The sequence below is a fragment of the Bos grunniens genome, chromosome 28 (genome assembly GCF_055505025.1).
Source record: "Bos grunniens cultivar Pamir isolate PY7600 chromosome 28, Bosgru_T2T1.0, whole genome shotgun sequence".
In the NCBI taxonomy this organism is placed as follows: domain Eukaryota; kingdom Metazoa; phylum Chordata; class Mammalia; order Artiodactyla; family Bovidae; genus Bos; species Bos grunniens.
This window is the reverse complement of record NC_141192.1, coordinates 7,835,105-7,862,312: the sequence shown is the minus strand read 5'-3', so window position 1 is coordinate 7,862,312 and position 27,208 is coordinate 7,835,105. Positions and strand designations below refer to the sequence as shown.

At 38.0% G+C, this 27,208-nt stretch overlaps 1 long non-coding RNA gene across 18 annotated transcripts in view; it reads right to left on the bottom strand.

Annotated features, from left to right (window-relative positions):
• LOC147342807 (uncharacterized) overlaps window positions 1-27,208 on the bottom strand; it is a 545,729-nt gene that overhangs the window by 201,415 nt on the left and 317,106 nt on the right. The window contains exon 2 of one of the 18 annotated variants that reach the window (XR_015157185.1): window positions 26,247-26,425. The exons of 15 other annotated variants lie outside the window; for them this stretch is intronic. This is a non-coding gene — a long non-coding RNA (uncharacterized LOC147342807). Of the gene's footprint in view, window positions 1-11,096; window positions 11,148-26,246; window positions 26,426-27,208 lie in introns of those variants that run through there. 2 more of the 18 variants (XR_015157184.1, XR_015157187.1) reach the window with 2 other exon arrangements.

Sequence of the window (27,208 nt, the reverse complement as noted above, 5' to 3'; positions counted from 1 at the left end):
AACGTTCTTTTGCTGACCTTGGAAAATGGATTTTAGAATGCACCAATTTAAAGGGAAAGGAAGATATCTACAGAGAGCATATGCAACCTAATTTTGAAATAATTCTGAAAATCTGACACACTTATGATGTTCATCTGAACATCTGAGATCCTGCCCTGTTAATGATAATGAACACCTAAAACTTTAGTAAGTAGAGTATAAGAAAGAAGGAAAACACCAATTGATACTGTATAATGTTGCAGACACTATATTACACCCATTACAAACATTATCTCATTATTCTTCACCCACATCACTGTAGGCTATTTTATCTCTATTTGATGGACTGGGAAAATAAATGCCAGTTAATTGGCCAGTATTATACAGCTGTATCTTTTCCATTGTTTCTGATACTTAAACACGAGCAGGATTCAGGCACCAGTTCCCTGACCACATGCCTTCCCTACCCTCTACCTTTACTTTCTAGGTGATCTCCTCAAAACAATGGCTTTAAATAGCATTGTATTGGTTATCTATTGCTATGTAACAAATTACTCCAAATTCAGCAGTTTGACAAAACAGATATTTATTATCTCACATGGCTTCTGAGGATGAAGTATTCATCAGTGGCTTACATGGATGGTTATGATTCAAGGTCTCTCCTGCAGTTAGAATCTAGCTGTCAGCTATAGTGAAGGTTATCTGAAGCCTGGAATCAAGTTGGAGGATCTGCTTCCAAGATGGATTTCTCATGTGGTTACTGGAAAGAGGTCTCAATTTTCTTCCTGGATGGTGGAAGAAGGCCTCTGTTCTTCTTGATAAGCCCCACTCTGCCATGCTACCTGATAGCACAACACTGGAATTCCCCAGAGAAGTACTCCAAGAGAACTAGGCAAAACCACAATGTCATATAACATGGCCGTGGAAGTAACACGCCAAGGCTTTTGTCATTTCCTGTTGTTCGCACAGACTAACCTCAGTATAGAGTGTGAGACGTCTAAACAAGGGTGTGAATACCAGGAGGCAAGATGGTACCCCGTGTAAATTAAGCTTTTCTAGTTTAATCCCTTAAGTATCTCTCTCCTCAAGTGCAATTGCTCTCTAAATCTGAAGGTTTGTGAAACTAAAGAGATAAGTCTTCTGCCCTACATACTGGACAAAAACATACTAAGCGCCTCTCTGAAATAAGCTCTTCTCTGCTTGGGTTTATCCTAAGCCAGGTGAGGAACAGTGCTCTTCAGCTTCTTGGAATCTCAGTTGTTTGATTAGGAGGACCTATGAACTACACAATTACTGTCTTTAGACAGCCTGGTATCTGACCAGAATGACACTCTGATGTACACTTTTGATTCTTCTGAGGTCCTAACAGAGGACTTTTATAGTCACTCTTTATGCCTTATCTTTAGTCCATGTTTCCTAGCAGTGTCTTGGGTTTGACCATTGTTTAGAAGCCATCTCTTATTTTAGCATCACTTTCGCACAAGAAAACCTAAAAATTTTCAACACCATTAAGTCTCAACTCCTTCAGGTTTAACAATCCTTCTCATTCCTGTCTCATATGTTACTTATAAGCAGTAAGATACAAAAAAAAAAAAAAAAGGCGGGGGGGCTTTCTAAAATTCTGGCTGGAAATCTCAGTAGTGACACCATCCAATTCACTAGATACTTTTTCTACTTTCCTCATTAATGTAGGAAATGGTGTTGCTGAACATTCCATCACTACATCAAAGGATCGCCTTCACTCCAGTTTCCAAAAAGATTTTCCTTACTTTCATCAATCATAGATTCCTCAAGGGCCATGATGTTGCTACCAAATTTCCTCAGGGCTCTACAAGCTTTTATAAATGCCCTCATCCAGGCTTCTCACATCCACACACTGACTTATTCCAAAACCACTTTCACTATTTTAAGTTTTAGCTAATACACATTCCCAGGACTAATCTGTATTAGTTAGCAATGGCTACATGAGAATTTACCTCCAAATTGTGTAGCTTGAAAACAACATATCTTATTTGGCATGTTTTCTGAGGATTTGGAAATCCGGGAGAAGCATAGCAAGGTGGTTTCAGTTGGGCTCTCCAATGAGGCTGTAGGAAAGCTCTTGGCTTCAGCTGAGGTCATCTGAGAGTTTGACTGGGGCAGAAGGACTTGCTCCCAAGATAGCTCTTTTATGTGGCAGAAGACTCTGTTCCTCACCATATGCACTTCTCCACAGGGCTGCCTGAATATCCTTACAACATGGTAGATGACTTCCCCCAAAGGAAGTGATCCAAGAGAGTAAGAAAGAAGCCATATGCCTTGTATAACTGAAATAATCAACATTTTGAGTCAACATGGCTGGGCTATATGTCATTCAGATGGTAGGTCAAACATTATTCTGGATTTTTTTTGTGAAAGTGTCTTTGGATGAGATTAACATTTAAAAATTGGCACACTTTGATTCAGATGGTGGATTAAAGAGACCATCTTCGACTCAGATGCAAATACTCCCCTTTTCATGATCCTTTTCACAGATCCTTTTCATGGAGAGGCAGTTTCTTTACCAGAAATCTCTAAATATCCAAAAGTGTCCTTCTTAGTGGGTTGCCAGATGATAAACCAGAAACTCAGGGGCAGAAGAAATGCTGGGAGTGCTCATTACTCCCATATCTTATTGATTTTGGTATCCCCACATCCTGGCACAAAGTATTCTCTCAGTAAATGTCTATTGAACAAGTGATATCTCTTCTGCCAACTTGTTTTTAGATGGCAGGCCATGAACTATTTTTAAACCTAGCATCCTCTAATAGGACAGTGTACTTCCCTGGTAGCTCAGATGGTAAAGAATCTGCCTGCAATGCAGGAGACCTGGGCTCAATCCCTGGGTTGGGAAGATCTCTGGAGGAGGGCATGGCAACCCACTCCAGTATTCTTGCCTGGAGAATCCCCATGGATAGAGGAACCTAGTGGGCTACAGTCCATGGGGTTGCAAAGAGTGGGAAACGACTGACTGAGGACACACGCAATAGGACTGGGAGTAACTGGAATCTTGTTTTAAGGAATAACTTACAAAACTGGAAAAGTTCACTTTTCATTCCAATCCCAAAGAAGGGCAATGAAAAAGAATGTAAAAAATACTATACAATTGCATTCATTTCACATGCTAGCAAGATCATGCTCAAAATTCTCTAACTTAGGCTTCAACAGTATGTAAACTGAGAACTTCCAGATGTAAAAGCTGAATTTAGAAAAAGCAGAGGAACCAGATCAAATTGCCAACATTAGTTGGATCACAGAAAGCAAGAGAATTCCAGAAAAACATCTACTTCTGCTTCACTGACTATGCTGCTGGTGCTACTGCTAAGTCGCTTCAGTCGTGTCCGACTCTGTGCAACTCCACAGATGGCAACCCACCAGGCTCCCCCGTCCCTGGGATTCTCCAGGCAAGAACACTGGACTGGATTGCCATTTTCTTCTCCAATGCATGAAAGTGAAAAGTCAAAGTGAAGTCACTCAGTCGTGTCAGACTCTTTGCAACCCCACGGACTACAGCCCACCAGGCTCCTCCATCCATGGGATTTTCCAGGCAAGAGTACTGGCGTGGGGTGCCATTGCCTAAGGCCCTTTAAATCCACTATATGGATCACAAAAAACTGTGGAAAATTCAAGAGATGGGAATACCAGACCACCTTACTGCCTCCTGAACAACCTGTATTCAGGTCAAGAAGCAACAGTTAGAACCAAACATGAAACAACAGACTGGTTCCAAATTGGGAAAGGAATACATCAAGGCTGTATATTGTCATGCTGCTTATTTAACTTCTATGCAGAGTACATCATGTGAAATGCTAGGCTGGATGAAGCACAAGCTGGAATCAAGATTGCTGGGAGAAATATCAACAACCTCAGATATGCAGATGATACCACCCTTAAGGCAGAAGGCAAATAGGAACTAAAGAGCCTCTTGATGAAAGTGAAAGAGGAGAGTGAAAAGGCTGATTTAAAACTCAACACTCAGAAAACTAAGATCATGGCACCTGGTCCCATCACTTCATGGCAAATAGATGGGGAAACAATGTAAACAGTGACAGACTTTATTTCCTTGGGCTCCAAAATCACCATGGATGGTGACTGCAGCCATAAAATTATAAAGACACTTGCTCCTTGGAAGAAAAATCATGACAAATCTAGTTCAGTTGAGTTCAGTTGCTCAGTCATGTCCAACTCTTTGCGACCCCATGAATTGCAGCATGCCAGGCCTCCCTGTCCATCAACAACTCCTGGAGTTCACCCAGAGTGACGTCCATCGAGTCAATGATGCCATCCAGCCATCTCATCCTCTGTCGTCCCCTTCTCCTCCTGCCCCCAATCCCTCCCAGCATCAGAGTCTTTTCCAATGAGTCAACTCTTCACATGAGGTGGCCAAAGTACTGGACTTTCAGCTTTAGCATCATTCCTTCCAAAGAAATCCCAGGGCTGATCTCCTTCAGAATGGACTGGTTGGATCTCCTTGCAGTCCAAGGGACTCTCAAGAGTTTTCTCCAACACCACAGTTCAAAAGCATCAATTCTTCGGCTCTCAGTCTTCTTCACAGTCCAACTCTCAAATCCATACATGACCACAGGAAAAACCATAGCCTTGACTAGACGAACATTTGTTGGCAAAGTAATGTCTCTGCTTTTGAATATGCTATCTAGGTTGGTCAAAACTTTCCTTCCAAGGAGTAAGTGTCTTTTAATTTCATGGCTGCAGTCACCATCTGCAGTGATTTTGGAGCCCAGAAAAATAAAGTCTGGCACTGTTTCCACTGTTTCCCCATCTATTTCCCATGAAGTGATGGGACCAGATGCCATGATCTTTGTTTTCTGAATGTTGAGCTTTAAGCCAACTTTTTCACTCTCCACTCTCACTTTCATCAAGAGGCTTTTTAGTTCCTCTTCACTTTCTGCCATAAGGGTGGTGTCATTTGCATATCTGAGGTTATTGATATTTTCCCCAGCAATCTTGATTCCAGTTTGTGCTTCTTCCAGCTGAAAAATCTAGACAGCATATTAAAAAGCAGAGACATTACTTTGCCAACAAAGGTCCGTCTAGTCAAAGCTATAGTTTTTCCAGTAGTCATATATGGATGTGAAAGTTGGACCATAAAGGAGGCTGAGCGCCAAAGAATTGATGTTTTTACAGTCCGTGAGGTCACAAAGAGTCAGACATGACTGAGCTACTGAAAAACAACAACAATCTCTATAAATGCATGAGCCAATTCCTTACATGAGTTATTCATCAATCAATCCCTCCCTCCCTCTTCTTCTGTTTCTCTTGAGAACTCTGACTAAAACAGTGACCTGATCTCAGAAGTGGCAAGCCATCCTTCATGCTTTTGCATATTCCATTAGTCACACAAACCTAGCCTGTTAAATGCAGGGAGGGGGCCTAACAAAACCATGAATACCAGGGGCTAGGAATCATTTGGGGCCTCTTAAGAGACTGGCTGTGAATCCTATGGAAAGAGGAGTCTGGCGGGCTACAGTCCACAGGGTCTCAAAGAGTCAGACATGACTGAAGCGACTGAGCACAGCATAGGAAGATGGCTGTCACAGCTATCTATAATCTGATGATATTCAAATTTATCTTTTCAGTGACAATGGCTGCCTTGCATTATGGATTTGTAAATCTGACTGGATATTCAATATCTATACCTAGGTGTAAATAAGCAATATAAGTTAAACACAACTCATTGAGTCACTGAGTATCACCACCACCTAACCTGTTAATTCATTAAAGTTCTCACTTACAGTTACTAGCACTACTGATTGTCTTGCTCCTCAGATCAAACTCTGATTTCAACCTCGGTTCTTCTGTCTCACACTCTATATCAGATAGATGAGCCTGTCAACTCTAACTTTAAAAACATTCTGATATCAATATTTTTCACTTTTCATAACCTTCATAACTCTCTCATCCAAGCCACTACATGAAAATGCAATTATAGAAAAAGAAATACTTTCTCTTCTTTCTGCTACCATCAACAAGGACCTAAATTTGCCAGTACATTTTGAAATATTTTTAAGATTAAATACATGCTATGACTATGTACTTAAAATTCATAATGCCTGATGTATGGTTTTGGGGGAAGCACAGATTTTGATCTCTTAGCAAGAGTTTCTGAATATGACCTCAGCATGTTCTCATGGGGCTTAAATTTTTTTTTTGATTTTTTTTTCTAATTTTATTTTATTTTTAAACTTTACATAATTGTATTAGTTTTGCCAAACATCAAAATGAATCCGCCACAGGTATACATGTGTTCCCCATCGTGAACCCTCCTCCCTCCTCCCTCCCCATACCATCCCTCTGGGTCGTCCCAGTGCTCTAGCCCCAAGCATCCAGCATCGTGCATCGAACCTGGACTGGCAACTCATCTCTTACATGACATTTTACATGTTTCAATGCCATTCTCCCAAATCTTCCCACCCTCTCCCTCTCCCACAGAGTCCATAAGACTGTTCTATACGTCAGTGTCACCTTTGCTGTCTCGTACACCGGGTTATTGTTACCATCTTTCTAAATTCCATATATATGCATTAGTATACTGTATTTATGTTTTTCCTTCTGGCTTACTTCACTCTGTATAATAGGCTCCAGTTTCATCCACCTCATTAGAACTGATTCAAATATATTCTTTTTAATGGCTGAGTAATACTCCATTGTGTATATGTACCACTGCTTTCTTATCCATTCATCTGCTGGTGGACATCTAGGTTGCTTCCATGTCCTGGCTATTATAAACAGTGCTGCGATGAACATTGGGGTACACGTGTCTCTTTCCCTTCTGGTTTCCTCAGTGTGTATGCCCAGCAGTGGGATTGCTGGATCATAAGGCAGTTCTATTTCCAGTTTTTTAAGGAATCTCCACACTGTTCTCCATAGTGGCTGTACTAGTTTGCATTCCCACCAACAGTGTAAGAGGGTTCCCTTTTCTCCACACCCTCTCCAGCATTTATTATTTGTAGACTTTTGGATCGCAGCCATTCTGACTGGTGTGAAATGGTACCTCATAGTGGTTTTGATTTGCATTTCTCTGATAATGAGTGATGTTGAGCATCTTTTCATGTGTTTGTTAGCCATCTGTATGTCTACCTAAAGAAACTAAAGACCTATATATAGAAAACTATAAAACACTGGTGAAAGAAATCAAAGAGGACACTAATAGATGGAGAAATAGACTATGTTCATGGATTGGAAGAATCAATATAGTGAAAATGAGTATACTACCCAAAGCAATTTATAGATTCAACGCAATCCCTATCAAGCTACCAACAGTATTCTTCACAGAGCTAGAACAAATAATTTCACAATTTGTATAGAAATACAAAAAACCTCGAATAGCCAAAGCGATCTTGAGAAAGAAGAATGGAACTGGAGGAATCAACCTACCTGACTTCAGGCTCTATTACAAAGCCACAGTTATCAAGACAGTATGGTACTGGCACAAAGACAGAAACATAGATCAATGGAACAAAATAGAAAGCCCAGAGATAAATCCACGCACATATGGACACCTTATCTTTGACAAAGGAGGCAAGAATATACAATGGATTAAAGACAATCTCTTTAACAAGTGGTGCTGGGAAATCTGGTCAACCACTTGTAAAAGAATGAAACTAGACCACTTTCTAACACCATACACAAAAATAAACTCAAAATGGATTAAAGATCTAAACGTAAGACCAGAAACTATAAAACTCCTAGAGGAGAACATAGGCAAAACACTCTCCGACATACATCACAGCAGGATCCTCTATGACCCACCTCCCAGAATATTGGAAATAAAAGCAAAAATAAACAAATGGGACCTAATTAACCTTAAAAGCTTCTGCACATCAAAGGAAACTATTAGCAAGGTGAAAAGACAGCCTTCAGAATGGGAGAAAATAATAGCAAATGAAACAACCGACAAACAACTAATCTCAAAAATATACAAGCAACTCTTGCAGCTCAACTCCAGAAAAATAAACGACCCAATCAAAAAATGGGCCAAAGAACTAAATAGACATTTCTCCAAAGGGCTTAAAATTTTTTACACAGACTTTTCTTTTGCTTGTTTTAGTCCCTCTTGAACTCTTTGTCAACCACTACTTGGCATTTTGAATGGGAAGGTGTCACCACTAATCAAATTAAAATGCACATACAAATGCATTTTAATGTGCAATGTACACTAAAAAGCCTCCTTCGAAAATTATATGACCCAGCTTTACAATGTAATTCTAGCATTAAGACATTTTATCACAATAGAATTACCAATTCTAATTTGTTTGTTTCTTTTCTCCCTATCAATTAGTCTTCTCCCAGACCAGCTAATACTTTTTTCCTTTATTAATGGTACAATGGAAAAATAATTACTAAGAGTAGGAGTGGTTTGAGCCTCCAAGTTTTCAATAAATAGAGTAAATGGAGTAGAAAATGTTTCTTATGTCCCCATATCAAACTCCATATGGAGCATGGAGAAAGACCCTCCTAGGGGTCTTTATGAAACTGCAGCCTCTTAAGGACTCCTTTAAAGAAATGGATGTTCATACTTTACTATGTAGACTAAACTTATTTAAGAAGGTAGAAAGCAGTGGCACAAAGAAGGTTGCCTTTCTTGAGTTCATGGTTACATCTCCTTCTTGAGATGATTGCTACTGCTACTGCTAAGTCACTTCAGTCGTGTCAGACTCTGTGCAACCCCATAGACGACAGCCCACCAGGCTCTCCCATCCCTGGTATTCTCCAGGCAAGAACACTGGAGTGGGTTGCCATTTCCTTCTCCAATGCATGAAAGTGAAAAGTCAAAGTGAAGTCATTCAGTCGTATCTGACTCTTAGCGACCCCATGGACTGCAGCCTGCCAGGCTCCTCCATCCATGGGATTTTCCAGGCAAGAGTACTGGAGTGGGGTGCCATTTAGGTCAGCATTTAATTACATTTCCTTCTCCAAATGTCTTAGGTTGGTATTTAGTTATCTATCAGTGAAGATAGGTGAAGATTGCTCAGTCGTGTCTGACTCTTTGCGACCCCGTGGACTGTATAGCCTACCAGGCTCCTCTGTCCATGGGATTTTCCAGGCAATAGTACTGGAGTGGTCTGCCATTTTCTTCTCCAGGGAACTTCCCAACCCAGGTATCAAACCCAGGTCTCCCACATTGTAGACAGACGTTTTACCGTCTGAGCCACCAGGGAAGTCACATCTATATAGCTATGCAAAAATTACTCAGAACCTTTGAATTTTAGTACAACACTGACTGTCTCACTATTTGTGGCCTAGGAGTCTGAGAGCAGCTTAGATAGATAATCCTTGCTCAGAGTCTCATCAAGCTGTTAGCCAGGCCTGCAGTCATGTAGCGGAGAAAGCAATGGCACCCCACTCCAGTACTCTTGCCTGGAAAATCCCATGGATGGAGGAGCCTGGAAGGCTGCAGTCCCTGGGGTCGCTAAGAGTCGGACACGACTGAGCAACTTCACTTTCACTTTTCACTTTCATGCATTGGAGAAGGAAATGACAACCCACTCCAGTGTTCTTGCCTGGAGAACGCCAGGGACGGCAGAGTCTGGTGGGCTGCCGTCTCTGGGGTCGCACAGAGTCGGACATGACTGAAACTACATTTCTCCACAGGGCTCCTGGCAATGTGGCAGCTGGCTTCCCCAAGGCAGGTAAACCCAGAGAGAGTTCAAGGCATGAGCCAGTTGTAATCTCTCAAGTGGTATATCATTAGTGTCCTGTATTTTATTCATTAGAAGTGAGCCATAAACTCAATTCACATTCAAATTGGTTATAGTAAAGCTCCACTTCCTGAATGGAGGAAGCACCAAAAAATTTGTGTGAATTTGCTTAAAATCACCCCAACCAAATAATCATTTCCTGCAGGTCATCCCTGGCCCAGATCTGTTGCCAGTCCTGATTGACTCACCAAGCCCTTCTCCAGGGACTCATACCTCCTCTGGAAGAAGACAATCTACTGCTCTGGCTATAATATCAATATAAAACTTCATGCACATTTGTTTCATTTTGAAACAACAGCAAACTACAGAAGTAAAATGAAATGCCAGACTTCTCTTGTAGCCATTTTCTAGTGGTCCTGAGAGTGAATACTAGAGCCAAATACATTAGTTCCCATGCTGCCTCTGCCACTCAAGTTTTGTGTAACTTCAAAAACCGATTTAAACTTTACATTCCTCAAATTTCTCATCTGCAAAATGCAGGTGATAACAACACCTACCCAGTAGGTCTGCTGAGATGATTAAGAAAGTTATTAGATGTAAAGTGCTTAGATTACTGCCTAGCTGATAGTAAATCTTTTGAAAGTATCATTATCTTAATTATCATTATTATTTTAATTGAAGTAGTATCTACCCACTAGTCCCTATCATGACCTATAAAAAGGATACTCATTTCACGAACATAAGGACTTGCTAATAAGCCTGAGTCTGTATCAGGCACTGGTGGTTCAGTAGTGGAGAAAACAGACAAAAATCCTGCCTTTCGGGAGCTTTTATTTTTGTAAGTTTTTCTCAGTCACTCACAAGTTCCCTCTGTAGCTTTAGTAAAAATTATGAAAAGGAGACAACAGCAACTGATAGGTCTGGAGAGCAAAACTGAAAATATAAATAGGGTGCTGCTTGAAAAAGTGTGTCTTAATCATTAGAAGACTATTCCACTACCCTGTTCTATGCATTTCCAAGAATAAAGTAGAGTAAGTCTTGGCCTTAACAGTAACCTGCTATGTCAATCCCAGCATATCACTTGTTTCTCAGGGTGTTTCCCATCTACAAAGGCAGTTGATGGGATTGTACTACATTCATGTTTTTTAAATCTTTAAAAAACTGTCTTCAAAAAAAGACCAGAATACCTCTGAAATGCTTCCAAGATTCTGCAAGCATTTTACTGGAATTTTACCTAATTTATTTATCAATATTTTATTTTAAAACTTCAATAAAAACCTCATGTAATCAAATGGACTATGTGTGTGTGGGCTCAGTCATTTCCAACTATTGCAACTCCCTGGGCTATAGTCCTCCAGGTTCCTCTATTCATGGATTTTTCTGGAGTGGGTTGCCATTTCCTACTCTATGGGATCTTCCAGATCCAGGGCTTGAACTCACATCTCTTGCATCTTCTGCACCTGCAGGTGGATTCTTTACCACTGAGCCACCTGAAAGTGAAGTCAAAGTGAAGTCACTTAGTCATGTCTGACTTTTTGTGACCCTGTGGACTGTAGCCCACCAAGCTCCTCCATCCATGGGATTTTCCAGGCAAGAGTACTGGAGTGGGTTGCCATTTCCTTCTCCAGGGGATCTTCCCAAACCAGGGATCGAACCCAGGTCTTCTGCATTGTAGGAAGATGCTTTACCATCTGAGCCACCTGGGAAGCTCCAAATGAACTATACCAAGTATTAGTATGTTAGAGTCTACATGGATTAAGATTTTGCCCTAATAATGTATGTACTGAGAAAAAAGTCATACAGATGAACTTATAAAACCAGCAGATACTAAGTTTTGCTTTGGTCTGTTTTCTATATTGCAATTCTGTGTAAGAGGTGAATTGAAATAGGGTAGCATAAGGTGATTTTGAAATTCATTTGTCCATTAATGACTAAAATTTTGAGCCACAGTTATTTGCCAGAATGGGTCTTAAGTATTCCATGCATAATATTTCACTTGACTCTAAAAATAATTCTATGATGTCATCATGCCTATCTTTCTATTAGAAAGTGAATAAACTCAGGCTAGACAGAATAAGTAACTTGCCTAATTTTGTATAACTTGCTATGGCACAGTCAGAATTTTACCTGAGGTCTCAACATATGTGCTTTTTTTTTTTTTTTTTTAAACCACCACACTGCAGTTCTTTTCAGGATCTTTTATTAAGGTAATCACCATATTTTCATTCCATTATATAAAAAAATTAGCTCATATTTTAAAGGGTGAGTTTGATTGTAAAAGTTTCAACATAATGACTTCCCAAGAGACATGTTACATGTATTATTGTACTTGCAGACAATCTAGTCATCTTTTTTCTATTTCAGTCTACTAGTCAGTTGCAAAACTACACCACCCCTATGTGTGTGATTGTTCTCCATACACATGTTCACTATTTATGTCCTGTACCGACTCTAGAAGATAAAATTCTGTACTCCTTGTATCCAGTCTCATTGCTTATCTGGACATCCTTTAAATTCGGATCAAAATGACATTTCTAAAGCACACATAGACTCTTAAGTCTCTTACCTGGAGAAGGAACAAAGGAACTGTCACACGAGTGTACGTTCCTCGGTTTTTGTCTCGTCACAACAAAGATTTGGAGTGACGGACATTAAAGCCCCCTCAGCTTGTCACAGCTCTTGGGTCTTGTATAGACCGTGTTATAGCTCTTAGGTCTCGAAAGGACCATGTTATAGCTCTTAGACAAATCAGTGTTACAGCTCAGTGTTACAGCTCTACTTTACTTAGAAGATAGAAGGAAAATCCATCTTCGAGACGTGAGGGCATGTCGATCCAAAGACACGAAGAGAAGAGCGCCCCAGCACGCGGGAGAGAGAGAGCGCTAGCTTTGGCTCCTCTTTTTATATGTTTTTCTCTCCCTGGGCCTGTCCTCTGTGAATTGGGCCAGCCAGGAGTGTTGTTTGTTTTACCTGAGGTCCTCACTCCAGTCTCGGACCTTCTTTTGTTCTATTTTCGCGGGCTTCTCTCTTTCTTATCTTTTAGCCACCGCCATTCTGGATTCCTTTTCCCTGTTCTAACTACCTAACAGAACCACTGTTCCTTCTACGTCTACATCCCTTGACCTTGTCTTCAACGTTTTTCAAATCTAGTCCCAGTCTAGTTTTGTAGAACATTTTACCACTATATTAACAGTCCTTTCACTTTAAACTCTGGTATTTCTTTAAAACCTATACACACAAATCCAAAATTACCATTTCATATGGCAGTGCCTGAAATACTCTGAAATGGCATGAGCATCAACAAATGCTTGTAGAAGAAAACTGTCCATGATTATGTCCAGTAATTGTCAAAAATTATATACCAGTTCTTATGTTAATGTTTAACACATTAAACCAGAGTACAAAAACACAACATTAAGTTATAATGTGGCAGTAAATCTTACTCATTGGCCTCAAACTTTTTTAGAACTCTATTTCATTCACATGAAATAACTAAATACAGTAAATTGAGACCTAAAGGAATTTGGCAAATATTCCTAAATCCAAGATTTAAATTATGAATTAATGACTAGAAATGAAAGAATTGGCTTCCAAAACTGTAAATGTCACATTTCTTGTTTTCTCCAGGTTGATCAGCTTATGGTTGAGCAGCACAATTAATAGCTACTATTTTTGTAAAGTATATGAAAAGCAATATTTTGTCTATCTCTGTGGGTGTCATTAAGCTAGCAAAACATTCTATTTGGCATTATCCTGACACCAGTCAATGAAGCCATCAGGCAAATGAAACTGCTTTTGTGATAAGCAATACTGTAATTGAAAATTGTCATTTTTTCTCCCCAGGAAAACCTGAAACTTCCAACATTTTTCATATCACCAGGAAGAAATGAAGATTTATCAAACAAGGAAAAGGGCATAACTGGGGTGTCATTTTTCTCAGTGAATTATATACAATGAAGAAAGATAGTAAAACAATCACTCAAATTTAAGCCTAAGTTTCTGTAGTGGCAGTGACTGTATAGGCATTGATTCAGATCTACAGGTAAAGGTTTCTACAATGATGTCAGAGAGAAACACCTTCTGCGACATTTGTGGGGTTTACTAAACTGAACGGGCAGTTGCTCTCTTTTCATTAGAATCCATCAGTTAGCATGTTAGATGAAAACAGTGATCCAGGCCTGTGAACCAAACCAATTGCTTGGAACTATCGACCAGTTTGAGATAATCCTGGGCTATAAAACAGGATCAACTTTACCCCAAAGGTTAAAAGCAGAATTCTAGATGAAAATGGAAAACTGAGCATGTAAGTTTCACAGTGTTCTCTTCCAAAATCAAACTGGATCACAAAAAAAAGTAAATGAAAAATGAATAAATTAACAATTGTGTCAAATTAAGGAGAGATTATCATTAGAAGGCCAAAATAAATGTTGAAGAATCTCTAGATGATACAAATCGGACCATGTGATGAGCAAAGAAATCAACCAGGGATCAACTGATATTTAAGAAACACACAAAGAGAAGAACTACTGCTGTATTTAAAATGGATAACCAACAAGGACCTACTTACTGTTTAGCACAGGGAATTCTGCTCAATATAACATGGCAGCCTGGATAGGAGTGTGGTTTGGGAGAGAATGGATACATGTATACGTATGGCTGAATTCCTTTGCTGTTCATCTGAAACTATTATAGCATTGTCAATCAGCTATATTCCAATACAAAATAAACAAGAGAGAAGAACCAAAATGAATAAAGCAAAATCTGACTCTGGAGAACATAAGAAATTCTGCTGAGAACCAATGCAATTTTAAGTAATTCTGCTTTGTATACTCAAAATTACACAGGTGTTAAATTAATAACACATAATAATATTATCCAAAAAAGTCATAATAAAAATAAAAAATTACAGTCTGTGGAATTTTAAAAAATAGCATCAAAATTCTGAAATCAATAAAAAACATATGTAATAATAGGTTGAAAATGATTTCAGATGAAATTAGTGATCTAATGTATAAAATCATGGAAATTTCTTACTGTAGATAGAAAAGATACGAGAAAAGACAGGTCCAGAATCATCTGTCTGTAAACTAGCCTAAAGTCCGTACTCAGCTCTTTTCTACTTTAACAGGCAATGTGCTTGAGATAAAATTTGTTACTTTTTACTTCAAATGTCTAAGTAGCTTTATTTTTTGAGTTGATGAAGTTGTCCTTTTCTATTCATTTGTTCATGTTATATGATCAGATTATTTGTACATATGGCAGTTTAGGCTTTCTAAGTTGATACTTTATGTTGATGATTATGTAAAGATTTATGACTGCCATACTCTTGGTGTGACTGATCAAAATAGAGATTTTAAATAAAGCTCTGATTTATCAACTGAACTAAAGGAAAAGGAATGCCAGGTGAGTACCATTTGAATAAAAGGCTGAGGAGTTACAAGAGTAACACCTTTGCCTAACAGCACCAAGAGCCAGGCATAAGGAACCTGTACACCATACATAAGCCCCAGAGGGGAGAAGAGAACGCTGAATACAATATGGCAATCACCATCAGCTTTCCTCCCATTAATATTCAGATTCACACACCAAACCTATGGATAAGGAAAGTTAACTTGAATAGTAAAGCACTGGTTTGCTAATGGTCAATGTTGTATTGGGTTGACCAAACATTTCATTGGGTTTTTCCAAATTCAAATGAACTTTCTGGCCAACCCAACATGATTTCTGTTTTAAGGATGAGAATCCTGAGACTTGATTTTATTTCCCTATCGTATTTTATATCATGATTTGGAATAAGGTCTGACACCAAAGTCTCACCTGGCCATTTTGCCCAAGGTATACAGAGGTAATAGACAAAAATAAAATGCAACATAACCAATCAAGTATTTCAATGTTTTGAGTTCTGCTCACAGAATGCATTAATTTCAGTTGTTCTTAAAGGTTCACTTGGAGTCACAGGCCTTAATTTTTTTTCCCAATTATCCATATGGGAAAACAAACAAATAAAATCTAGCTTGGACTGCCTTTGTGAATTTAGGGAACATTATTATTTCCCTAAATATAAAACATAATTATTTTCAGAGCCATATCTATGTTTGATCTATCTAGATTTCCTCAGTTTGGTTTCCTTTTTCCAGGTGACCTTCTTTGAGATTGTGTTTTGGTTATGTTGGCAACAAGCCCAGCGTTATCATATTGTTTATTTTCCTTTGTTTGCTATTACACCGTCACTGCTAGGAAGACTTCACAACTTGGAATATGAATGCAACATCTGGTTCAGTTTTAATAACAGTTCATGCTTCAAATGCTAATATGACTTTTTATTCAACAAAAAATCTTAGATTGTCATTCTAATGAATGCTGATTTCCACAGTCCAGTTTATAAATGACATGTCATTGCCCTATTTTCTTTTGTTGAGCTTGTAAAGAAGTGTGAATGTATGTTGCAAGCATATCCCATACTGCTATTTTCATTTTGCCATAATGTTAAATAACCTGTCACTTGCCATGCCCTTCATTTGTCAGATTTCAGGGACTCTAGGCAATAGGTAAAGTATCTTTGTATTTAGATCTTATATATTGAGATATATTAGGACAATGTATGTTATGGCATATGATTCATCTCTTATCCAGAAAATCAAAATCACATATCCTGATAAAAGTCATACTTGGAAAAACTTTTGATCACTCATGTACAATAAAAGCTTTTAGTGGGCCATGAAAGAAGTTTCAGAGATTAAAAAGAAGACACAAAATACACCTGTTGTGATGTTTAGTGGAGCCAGGGTTAAAGGCAGAGTTAGCATCCACATATGCAATTCATCAAACCAGATATTTTCTCCTACAATGATGCCAGGACTCATTGACCCCTTCTTCACACACAGCCAGAAGTTGAAGGTAACAGGTTATAAAATAACATTCTCAAAAAATATTTCGTGTCTGTTATAGGCTATGTCCTATGGACAACTCAAAGATGCATAAGTGCAGGCATTTCCTCTAGGAGTTTCACTGAGTCGGGGAAAAGAAAATCGTGTATAAAGAAAAATAAAAACTAAAGTCAAGATATGAGGGCTAACTAGTGAGATATTTGCAAGCACTGTGGAAATTTTAGAAAGCAGAGAAAGCACGCATGGCCAAGTATTCAGAAAGAAACTGAAAAATAAAAATTGAAGTTGCATTCTATGTTAAATTGATCGTCCAGGAATGGAGGGAGACATTCTCCAAAAATAGACATTCCCCAGAAGTATTTGTTTTTGTCTCCCCTGTTATCTTTCAGCTTCCCTGAGAATTCTCTTTAAATAGTTTGCAACTTGCAGCTCTTTGGCTATACTCCACTGTAACTACATTGGAGACTTGTTTGTATGGTTATATGTGTGGGGAGGAATGTTCTATAACTGTAAACTCCATCTTTTAAGTGGGCTGGTTCCCTGGGCTGTGATTTAAATGTGTCTTTCCCTCCTTTCCTCTTGAGTGCCTAGGAAGGCTAGAGGGGATTAGAGTAGGGTAACTGCCCTTTACCCAGATAGGTGAAGATGCTGTGAAGGGTTTTCCCCCTGCCAGGTAGGCCTTTGTTGTGGGAATACTCTGGGTTTAATTCACAGTGACTACCCTCCAGTCTCCCAATCAGATCCAGGAAAGGATCTTCTCATCTACACTGTGATAAGCTTCCTGGCAGGAAAGCCCATAGTCTTCTTCTAAGACTGCAGGTTTCATGAGTTTCTCTCACATTAGTTCACACTCAGCTGCCAGTAATTCATTAAAAGTAACTAAGCTTATCTAGAAGTTGGTGGTTTGAAAGTTATCACCCGGTGTCAAGTGCTTGAAACAGATTTGGATTGTGATTATCCCTCTTTCAAAGACCTGTTTCTAAGACTCATCATCTATAGTTTCAATGGGTAGAAACTCAAACTTCACATAAGAGAATAAAAGGAAATAATGTTTTGGATGGAGTATGAGTCACTCTGAGGTTTGGATAAAGATATATCAAATGCTAATTACTTGCCCACCATCCAGAAAACCGGCCCCTTATTAAAAAGTCCAGAAGTCTGCTCACGCATACTCCTGATGTGAGATTGTAGAATGAAGTTTTGGTTGAATTAGTCTTCTGCTGTATTGGATTAGGGCTGTCACTCTCAAATGGGTGGTCCTCTTGTAACTGTCACCCGATACTGCAGAGGTTCTTAAGCACAGCCTTACTTTCAGGAAAGGGGCCCTTCTCTGCTCCCCTCCTCTTCATATTTCCATCACCTGAGAAGGAAATGTCAACCCACTCCAGTATGCTTGCCTGGGAAATCCCACGGACAGAGGAGCCTGGCAGGCTACAGTCTATGGGGTCTAAGAGTCAGACACAACTTAGTGACTAAATCACCACACAAATAAGGAAGGTATCTCCTGGCCCATCATTCTCCTTTCCAATTTCTAGTTCTCAAACACATTTGAGATGGGGGATGGAAGTTATCTGAAGCACTTCTAAGTTTCAGGTTTACGGAGAGGGCTCTAGTAGCAATATTTCAAGAATACATTTTGTTGAGAATTGGGGTTTCATCTTCCTTACTTTAGGATCCTTCTATCAAGGTTAAGGTCATTGTTCTTGGGTAAAAGAAAACCAGTTGATCACTATGGGTGAAATAATTTATGATAAGAGACCTCTGGCATCAGAGCTCATAATAATCCAGTCACACTAGTACAGATTTTTGCCAGGCTGTCACCCCCTGATTGTGTCAGCCACGACATATGCTATACATTGAACTGTTTTCCCCTCAGTCCTTTTTAAACTGTAATTATGTTGCCAAGAGCAATTTCTTCCCAGCAATAAATTTACATCATGAAACAAACTACACTTGAGAGCACCGTTCATAAAGCTTTTCCTCCTGACTGATGCAATGAACCAAGTATTTAACCTGCAAGTGACAGGGAGTATGCTTTTAATTATAACTGCCCTGGTGTGCAATGCTAATTAATAATCAGATGAGTCTTCATTTGCTCACAAGGCCCCAGATCGGAGATCTTATAAGGCAAAATATATTTCTCTAAAAATAAAGCTTCCTCTTGATCTCAATGGCAAAAAAGAAAATCTTATTGTTATACCATGTCACCCAATATATTTTTATACATGTTCATCTAAATTAACATCACACATCCCAACAATATTCTAAGATATGTATTACCATCCCCATTTTACAGATGTAAAGAAAACAGATGAGACAGAGTGTAGCAAATATATAAAAGTTAAGATAATCAGCAAGTTTGCTATAACATCTAGGGCATTTCTGAGAAACACTTACATAATAAATTCTTTTTCAAACACATATTGTAGGGAACAAAATAATTTGCTCTCACATCACCCATCTTCATGCTCAGCAATACACTGGTTTCTATTTCATAAAAAAAGCAAAGTCATAAGAATTTCCTCAAGTTTCCATTTCTATATCTATACATCCACAGGGCTCTGTGTTCACAAACTTGATTTCCATTCCTGTTATTGTCAGTGATTTACACAATTTTCTCTATCTGCACACTATACACCATTCCTTGCAGGTTTTATCCTTTCTTCAACATCACCATGTATTTCTCCTTACTCTCTCTTTTCTGTCAGCAACATGTAGGCATGGCATTATTTTCTCTCTCTTTTTTTTTAATAACACTATCTTGGGCACCTTTCTCTTTAGCTATTAATACTTCCCTACTTTCTCCCCTCTCCCTGAATGTGAAACTTTCAGAAATTGTTGCCTATCTGTGTTTTCTTAAATTCTTCCCCTCCCTTTCTAAAATCTGCTTTAGTTGGGTTTTTTATAACCATATGTCATCTGAAACTATTTTGATCCAGGTGACCAACAATTTCCACTTTGTTATACTATGATCAATGTTCTCCGTCCTCATTATGCTTGACTTATCAGTATCATTTGACACAGTGGATGACTTCCTCTGCTTTCAAACACTTTCTTCATTTGGATTTCAGTTTGTCACCTCCCTTCCCAAACTTTTCTAGTTTGCTTTCTGCCTCACTGGTCATTCCTTCCCAGTCTTCACATTTCCTTCCTTCTGTTCCAACTTATAAATGTTGGCATGACCCATAGTTTCAACTGGAAATTTTTCTTTCTGTATATTCTTTCTGAACTGATTTCATCTACTCTCATTTTTATGGTAATGATTTCAAACGTTATAGCAGCATCTCAAAGTAATCCTGAGAACCTGAGATTCCTATATTCAAAACCTACAACATATCTCCTAAGATGTCTCACAGACATCTCAAATTAAGTAGATGCAAGACTGGAATTCTGACCTCTTCCCAAAGCCAGATCTCTTTTATCTCTCACCATTTCACATACTAGCAACTCCATCCTTTTACTTACTCAGGAAAACAACTTTAAATTTAACCTTAATCCTTTATCTCAGATCATGGGGACACAAAGAGTTGGACACAACTTAGCAAATGAACAACAATTTATCTCAGAACTTAAATCCAATCTATCGATAAATTCTGTGGTCTCACCTTCAAAACATAAATTCTAAATATTTTCATCAACCACTTCCTTCAAATCATCCTTTTGTAGTTAGGATGCTGGCCAATTCTACTCCATACATTTATACAATAAAATCCACAATTCTGAATATTTCAGAAATTATGGAGAAATAAAATGTAAAATTTGAAAATATTTAGAATTTAGTAAAATTGAAACAACTTTATATCTTGATTTTACTTATAGGTGTACTTTATACATTAAATTTATCAAGACCTATACAGTCCCCTGTAGAAGACAATCACTGTTCCATATTTCCCCCAACACTCTATAGTCAGCAGTATTGCCTCCCTAACTTTTGCTGTTATTACCTAGAGTCTGTCCTGGTTTGTTATGAATACATTTTAAATAAAATCTTAAAAATGATGTAAGTCATAAGATATACTATTATCTTGTCTCCTTAAAAAATATCTTTAAAGTGCTGCCAATTAATCTACAAAAGTACCTTTGATAATTCCTCAATGTTGCTCTTTGATTTGAAATTCCATTCAACATTTTGAGGGAACTGACAATTTCTCAGGCTTTAGTGACAGGCTAATCTTGTAAAAGTCAATACTTCTGCATACATCTCAGTAACAAAAAGTAATAAAATACTATTAAAAAGTCTTAATACTAATAAATAAAAAAATAATGTAGCTCTTCTACTAGTGATTAAGTTCCTTTCTTATGTCCTATAAAACTCTCACTTACTGCTTTGAAAAAGGGAAATATGAAATTGTGGTTAGGCTTCCTATGATGGATATTTACTTTAACAATATCCAATTTATAACTTAATGCTGTATTTCTACACCTTTCTGAATACAACTTTCCATTTTGACTTAAGATCATATTATTCCTGCTAGAAGACATTTCAAACAACACTTTAACTCTCCACATGTAGCATCACCAATGCACATAGCTCAACTGAATACAATGGTAGCATGAATAACTATGTTCAAGTTGAACAGAAGCCAGCGGTGACAACTCTATCATAGCTGCTGCTGCTAAGTCGCTTCAGTCGTGTCAGACTCTGTGCAACCCCATAGATGGCAGCCCACCAGGCTCCACCGTCCCTGGGATTCTCCAGGCAAGAGTACTGGAGTGGGTTGCCTTCTCTGCTATCATAGCTACTTCTTGGCAAAAAAACAATTATGAGATGCCCAGAGCAGTCAAGGTGAGTGACTTCTGACTTGAGCCTGCAGTGAGCTTTGAGAAATCCTCCACCAGAGAGACCATATGTTCTGCTGCTCACTATCAAGTTGTGGGGACTGAGGCCCAGAAAGGTAAAATTTGCCAACATAGGATCATACTGCTGTAGCCTGGAGATTTCCTGACAGAGTTCTCTCTCTCGGAGCCCAGAAAGGATTATTCAACTGCTTACTAAGTGTCTTCACCTGAATACTTAAAAGTACTTCCCAGTCTCCATACCAAAAATTTCACTGCCCTCCCCATTCCTGGAGGGCATGCAGAGCAGCTGCCCATTCCAGACTCCAGAACAGGCACCAAACTCCACCCCCACTGTAACAAGAGTGTGCAAACAGCAGCCCAGCCATCTCCAGGAGACCTAAGAATAGATGCTAAGAGTTGTCCCACTGCCCCAGGAGTGCATGGATAGCAGCTGCCCCTAGAAGACCAGTGAGAGAGTGTGGAGCCCTTTCTGTGTTGTATTGGGAGTATGTGGACCAAAGCTACCTGTAGGAAACCTGAAATCAGGTACCAAGCTCTGTCCCCGCCACCCTGGGAGCGTGCAAGAGTTGCTATGCCTACACATCTCATATCAAGTGGGTTACAGCCAGCACACAATGAGGAAAAAGGCAGCAAACACCCAAACTAAAAGCAGCCCCTTGACTCCAGAAAAGACGGCAGAATAAAGGACTAGAGGTCACCTCCTCTTGCAAAAACACCAAAATCACATCTAACTGTTGAACAACTATTGACAAAAAAAGACTGGAACCTACCAAATAAGATTTTACATCCAAAGACAAAGATGAGGCCACAACAAAATGGTAGAATGAGCACTTTCATGACATAATCAAACCCCATACTCGCCAGGTGGATTACACACAAACTAGAAAATAATTGCAATTCAAAAGTTCTCCACAAGAGTGAAAAGTCCTGAGCTCACTGATGATCACAGACACAAAAGTCCTCAACAAAATACAAGCAATCTGAATCCAACAATACATTAAAAGGCTCACACACTGTAATCAAGTGGGATTTATCCCAAGGATATAAGGATTTTGCAACATCTATAAATCAATCAGTGTTATACATCACTTCAACACACTTAACAGTGAAAGCCATATGATCATCTCCATAGAGGCAGAAAAACCTGATAAAACTCAATACCCATTTATTATTAAAAAAAAAAAATCCTCTCCACAAAGTGGACAGGAATATTCCTTAACATAATAAAAGCCACATATGACAAACCTACAGCTAACATCATATTCAATGGTGAAAACCTAAAAGCATTTCCTCTAAGATCAAGAAGAAAAGGATGTCCACTCTTGCCTTTTTTATTCAATACCATTTTGAAAGTCCAAGCTATAGCAATCAGAGAAGAAATAAAAGGAATCCAAATTGGAAAAGAAGTTAAACTGTTTGCAGATGACATGATACTATACATAGAAAACCCCAAAGATGCTGCCAGAAAACTACTAGAGCTCATCAGTGAATTTGGTAAAGCTGCAGGATGCAAAATCAATACACAGAAATCTGTTGTATTCCTATGCACTAACAATGAAAGAGCACAAAGAGAAATGAAGGAAACAATTCCATTTATCATGAATCAAAAATAATAAAATACCTAGAAATAAACCTACCTAAGAAGATAAAAGACCTGTACTCTAAAATCTGCAAAACACTGACAAAAGAAATTGAAGGTGACACAAATAGATGGAAATATACCACGTTCTTGGATTGGAAGAATCAATGTTGTCAAAATGACCGTACTACACAAGGCAGTCTGTAGATTCAATGCAAGCCCTATCAAATTCCACTGACATTTTTCACAGTACTAGAACAATTTTTTTTTAATTTATATGAAAACACAAAAGACATGAAATAGCCAAAGCAATTTTGAGAGAGAAAAATGGAGCTCTAGGAATCAGATTCCCTAACTTCAGATTACACTAAAAAGCCACTCTAGTCAAAACAGTGTGGTAGTGGTGCAAAAACAGAAATACAGATCAATGGAGCAGGATAGAAAACCCAGAAATAAGCCCATGCACCTATGGCTAGTTAATCTACAACAAGGGAGACAAGCATATACAATGTAGAAAAGACAGTCCCTTCAATCAATGGTGCTGGGAAAACTGCACAGCTACATTTAAAAGAATGAAAGCAGAATATTCTCTAACACCATACACAAAAATAAACTCAGAATGGATCAAAGACATAAACCTAAGACCAGATACTATAAAATGCTTAGAGGGAAACACAGGCAGAACACTCTCTGATGTCAATCTCAGCAATATCTTTTTGAATTAACCTCCTAGAATAATGAAAATAAAAGCAAAATTAAACAAATGCACATAATTAAACTTAAAAGCTTCTGCACAGCAAAGAAAACAATAAAAAAGGAAAAAAAGCAGCTCACATAATGGGAGAAAATATTTGCAAATGAAGCAAATGACAGGGGGTTAATCTATACAATATACAAACAGCTCATGCAGTTCTATGTCAAAAAACCAACCACCCAATCAAAAAATGGGCAGAAGACTAAATAGACATTTCTCCAAGAGATGTATAGATGGCCAAGCACATGAAAAGATGCTCAACCCTATTATCAGAGAAATTCAAGTCAAAACTACAATGAGGTATCACTTCACATGGCTCAGAATGGTCATAATCAAATAGTCTATAAACAATGCTGGAGAGAGTGTATAGAAAAGGGAACCCTCCTATACTGTTGGTAGGGATGTAAACTGGTACAACTACTGTGGACAACAGTATGGAGGTTCCTCAAAAAACTTAAAATAGAACTACCATACGGTCTAGCAACCCCACATTTTGGCATTATCTGGAGAAAACTGTAATTCAAAAAATACATGCATCCAATGCTCATTCCAGCACTATTTTACAATAAGCAGAAGATGGAAGAACCCTAAGTGTCCATCAACAGTGGAATGGATAGAAAAGATGTGGTACATATATACATTGGAATGTTACTCAGCCATAAAAAGAATGAAATAATGCTATCTGCAGCAGCATGGATGACCTAGAGATTATCAAGTGGAGTAAGTCAGAGAAAGACAAATATCATACGATACCACTCATATGTAGAAGCTAATTTTAAAAATGATACAAATGAACTTATTTACAAAACAGAAACAGACTTACAGATATCAAAAGGAAACTATGGTTACCAAAGGGGAAACACAGGGGAAAGGGATAAATCAGGAGCTTGGGAGTAAAACACACATACGACTGTACATAAAATCGATAACCAGCAACAACCTGCTGTAAGCACAGGGAACTCTACTCAATATTTGGTGATAACTATAATCAAAAATATGAAAAAAATGAATAAATATATATGTACAACTGAATCATTTTGCTGTATATCTGAAATTAACAACATTGTGAATCAACTATCCTCCAATAAAATTTAAAAAAATATTTAAATGATCTTAAGACATTTAAATTTCAAAATTTTTGATATGTGAACATTTTAATCTTAGACTCTATGAAATATGGTACTTTTTCCTCTTCATTTCTTTATTCATAGAAATCAATTAAGTTTACTGTTTTTGATCACATTAATGACCAAATCTTATATTCTAATACTCATGATTTTTATCTCATTACTGGAATTGTTAGATTAATAATGTTTGTAATTTTTGGTCCCTATATGGCAAAATGTATGTGGCATTATGTGACAAAGCATATGTTTATTCCATATTTAAATGATTGTTTTTTAATATATAATTTTGGATATCTAATAATAACACTACTGTTTAGGCTTGTTTTTTCTCTATTTTTGGTACGGTATTTGGCTTTCTAAATAGGATGAACATACAGTTTACTGTATTTGTTGAGTAAACATTTCCACAGATTTTAAATAAATTTCAAGCAAAGTATATGGAAATCACACAAAAAACTAGTTTAATGCCATTTTAAGAAATGTAGGCTGCTTTACAGTTGATTTTTGAAGATTCAAATTATTTAACATACTGGTGATAATGGGCAGCAAAAGCAGAACTTGTGCACTGCTCTGCTAATCTATGTTTGTGTACTCATTTGCATCATCATGAAATTTTTAATGTTACTATACTCTAAATGTGCATATATAACAATATGCAAATTTCTACAATTATAACTTCCATTTGGATTGATATAAAAAGATTGTTTAGATACAATTATGAATTATATGTGTACCATAGCTAATTCCAAAAATGTTTTTGCTTGAAAAGTTTCTTAATTAGATATGAGCTTTCTGTGTACCATAATACTGTGCATCACCAATATGTGTTTGTATCAACACACACAAAAACATCTTATCTTTAATGCAGGACTTGCTAACCTTCATTTGCAAGAGTATAAACAATAATGTCAGATATTTCAAATTTAACAGACTTGAATTCCAAACTTTCCTCAGATACAGTATGGATCTTTATATGGACTTTATATGCAGTATTTCTCTTTATATGGACTAAATTAAAACCATTAATTTTACTAGTCAATGGATTTAATTAATGGAATTAATTTTACTATTTTTTTTGTTGTTGTTGGAAGCAACTGCTCACAGTGCATCAGCTGGGACCAGTAGTGCCAAGTTCCCATCCTACTTACAGAATCAGTTCTAAGCTCCATCCCAGTTTGCTGGCATATTTCTAAAAAAAATCACCCTTTGGGAAATAGCCTTTACACCCATCAATTAAAGCAGCACTAAACTAAATTGAGGTCCACTAGTCAATGGGTTGGAGAAGGCAATGGCACCCCACTCCAGTACTCTTGCCTGGAAAATCCCATGGATGGAGCAGCCTGGTAGGCTGCAGTCCATGGGGTCACTAAGAGTCAGATACGACTAAGCAACTTCACTTTCACTTTTCACTTTCATGCATTGGAGAAGGAAATGGCAACCCACTCCAGTGTTCTTGCCTGGAGAATCCCGGGGATGGGGGAGCCTGGTGGGCTACCGTCTATGGGGTCGCACAGAGTCAGACACGACTGAAGAGACTTAGCAGCAGCAGCAGCAGTCAATGGGTTGAGGGTAGGAGAGAGCAGGGGGTGTCCAAGCAGTCTATTGGTCTGCCCAGTTCCTTCCTAGTAATGATAGAGGGTACCCATGTCTTAGGTTGATTCTATTAGGAATACATGAAATATTTTATCATTAAACATGTTATAGAGTACTGGCATGAGTGCTGTATATTATCATTTCAGGAAATACTTCACTTCCTGGCCCACTGAGCAATTTTTTTCTCTTTATATGGACATTAAATTTCATCAAAATTTTGTCAGAATACATGGCTATGATACAGTGTTCTTTCTTGGATCTTGAGATATACTGCTTGTTAAAAAAAAACAGCTGTAATTATTTCCCTCCCTGTGTGGACCCCTCTCTCAATCTAACAATGTGTGTGTAAGCACAAGAAAAAGAGTTTGAACAAGCCTAAGCCAGGAACCCCCAAAACACTCAAGAAATCCCTAAGTTCAGCAGTGCGGCCCATCCTACCAACCATGGACCCACTGACCCCTGAGCAATACAATAATAAATGTATATTATTTCACACAACTAAGTTTGCTGTGGCTTTCTACAGTGAAATCCAAATAATTACAGAATCATTGACCATATATTGCTACAGGTACATGTATATATGTTTCACAAAAAATTATCTAAAAATATACATAACAGATTGATGTCAGTATCTACCCCAGGATAACAAATGGATGTTTTAGAGTCGTAGTCAAGTCTCTTAGTATCAGGTGTAATTTAGTTTTACAATGTAATGTTTATTTCTGGCACCAGGGTTTTATAAATAGCCTTAAGTTTCTTAACTCTTAACTGTGATGAATTACATTAATAGAATAATCAATGTCAAGCCATAT